The sequence below is a fragment of the Arachis ipaensis genome, chromosome B10, assembly GCF_059453495.1.
Source record: "Arachis ipaensis isolate K30076 ecotype BB chromosome B10, ASM5945349v1, whole genome shotgun sequence".
Classification (NCBI taxonomy): Eukaryota; Viridiplantae; Streptophyta; class Magnoliopsida; order Fabales; family Fabaceae; genus Arachis; species Arachis ipaensis.
In genome coordinates, this window is record NC_142435.1 from 36,527,035 (window position 1) to 36,529,717 (window position 2,683).

General features: G+C 41.4%; 1 non-coding gene across 1 annotated transcript; it reads left to right on the forward strand.

Annotated features, from left to right (window-relative positions):
- The first annotated feature begins 1,837 nt into the window (after window positions 1-1,837).
- Window positions 1,838-1,944, forward strand: LOC148579696 (small nucleolar RNA R71). Its single transcript, XR_015899719.1, has one exon. It is a non-coding gene; the product is annotated as a small nucleolar RNA R71 (small nucleolar RNA).
- Window positions 1,945-2,683: the final 739 nt, after the last annotated feature.

The window sequence follows — 2,683 nt, forward strand, 5'->3', positions numbered from 1 at the left end:
ATTTTTTGTTTATTTTGTGACTCCACATGATCATGAACCTATAAAGACATATAACTAAGAAAAAATATAGTTAGATAAATAAACATTGGGTTGCCTCCAAACAAGTGCTTCTTTAATGTCAATAGCTTGACAGTGGGCTCTCATGGAGCCTCACAGATGTGCAGAGCTTTGTTGAGACTCTCCAACACCAAACTTAGAGTTTGGATATGGGAGTTCAACACCAAACTTAGAGTTTGGTTGTGGCCTCCCAACACCAAACTTAGAGTTTGACTGTGGGGGCTCTGGTTGACTCTGCTTTGAGAGAAGCTTTTTCTGCTTCCTCTCCATGGTTGCAGAGGGAGATCCTTGAGTTTTAAACACAAGGGAGTCCTCATTCCATTGAAGGACTATTTCACCTCTGTCAACATCGATCACATCTCTTGCTGTGGCCAGGAAAGGTCTTCCTAGGATGATGGATTCATCCTCTTCCTTTCCAGTATCCAGGACTATGAAATCAGCAGGGATGTAAAGGCCTTCAACCTTTACTAACACGTCTTCTACTTGTCCATATGCCTGTTTTCTTGAATTGTCTGCCATCTCTAATGAGATTTTAGCAGCTTGCACCCCATAGATTCCCAGTTTCTCTATTACAGAGAGGGGCATGAGGTTTATTCCTGAACCGAGGTCACATAGAGCCTTAAAGATCATGGTGCCTATGGTACAGGGTATTATGAACTTTCCAGGATCCTGTCTCTTCTGAGGCAATGTCAGTTGATCCAGATCACTTAGTTCATTGATGAGCAAGGGAGGTTCAACTTCCCAAGTATCAATGCCAAATAATTTGGCATTCAGCTTCATGATTGCACCAAGAAACTTGGCAGTTTGCTCTTCAGTAACATCCTCATTCTCTTCAGAAGAGGAATACTCATCAGAGCTCATGAAGGGCATAAGGAGGTTCAATGGAATCTCTATGGTCTCTAGATGAGCCTCAGAGTCCTTTTGTTCCTCAGAGGGAAGCTCCTTATTGATCACTGGACGTCCCAGGAGGTCTTCCTTCTTGGGATTCACGTCCTCCACTCCCCTTGTAGGTTCGGCCATGGTGCTTATGTCAATGGCCTTGCACTCTCCTTTTGGGTTCTCTTCTGTATTGCTTGGGAGAGTATTGGGAGGAATTTCAGTGATCCTTTTACTCAGCTGGCCCACTTGTGCTTCCAAATTTCTAATGGAAGATCTTGTTTTATTCATGAAACTTACAGTGGCCTTAGACAGATCAGAGACTAAGTTTGCCAGATTAGAAGTATTTTGTTCAGAGTTCTCTGTCTGTTGCTGAGTGGATGATGGAAAAGGCTTGCTGTTGCTAAACCTGTTTCTTCCACCATTATTAAAGCCTTGTTGAGGCTTTTGATCCTTCCATGAGAAATTTGGATGATTTCTCCATGATGAGTTATAGGTGTTTCCATAAGGTTCACCTAAGTAATTCACCTCTGCTATTGCAGGGTTCTCAGGATCATAAGCTTCTTCTTCATGAGAAGCCTCTTGAGTACTGTTGGATGCAGCTTGCATTCCATGCAGACTTTGAGAGATCATATTGACTTGCTGAGTCAATATTTTATTCTGAGCCAATATGGCATTCAGAGTATCAACTTCAAGAACTCCCTTCTTCATAGGCGTCCCATTATTCACAGGATTCCTTTCAGAAGTGTACATGAACTGGTTATTTGCAACCATGTCAATGAGTTCTTGAGCTTCTGCAGGCGTTTTCTTTAGGTGAATGGATCCACCTGCAGAAGTATCCAATGAGATCTTTGATAACTCAGATAAACCATCATAGAATATATCCAGGATGGTCCATTCTGAAAGCATGTCAGAAGGACACTTTTTGGTCAGTCCTTTGTATCTCTCCCAAGCTTCATAGAAGGATTCACCTTCTTTCTGTCTGAAGGTCTGAACGTCCACTCTAATCTTACTAAGCTTTTGAGGAGGAAAGAACTTGGCTAAGAAAGCCTTGACCAGCTTATCCCATGAGTTCAGGCTATCCTTAGGTTGAGAATCCAACCATAGTCTAGCTCTGTCTCTTATAGCAAAAGGGAAAAGCATGAGCCTGTAGACTTCAGGATCTACTCCATTAGTCTTTACAGTATCACATATCTGCAAGAATTCAGTTAAGAACTAAAAAGGATCTTCAGATGGAAGTCCATGAAACTTGCAGTTCTGCTGCATCAGAGAAACTAATTGAGGTTTCAGCTCAAAGTTGTTTGCTCCAATGGCAGGAATGGAGATGCTTCTTCCATGTAAATTGGAATTAGGTGCAGTAAAGTCACCAAGCATCTTCCTTACATTATTATTATTTTCGGCTGCCATCTCCTCTTCCTGTTCGAAAATTTCTGAAAGGTTATCTCTGGATTGTTGTATTTTAGCTTCTCTTAGCTTCCTTTTCAGAGTCCTTTCAGGTTCTGGATTTGCTTCCACAAGAATGTTCTTATCCTTGCTCCTGCTCATATGACAAAGAAGAAGGCACAGAAAAATAATAATAATAGGGATCCTTTTTGCCCAAGCACAAAGGTTCCCTTATGTGAGTAGAAGAAAAGAAGAAAAGAAAATCTGAACTCAGAGAGAGAGGGGGTTCGGATTTTTGGTGAGTTGAAGGAAAGATGTTAGTATATCAATAAACAAATAGAAGAAGATGAGAGGGGGAAGTGAATTT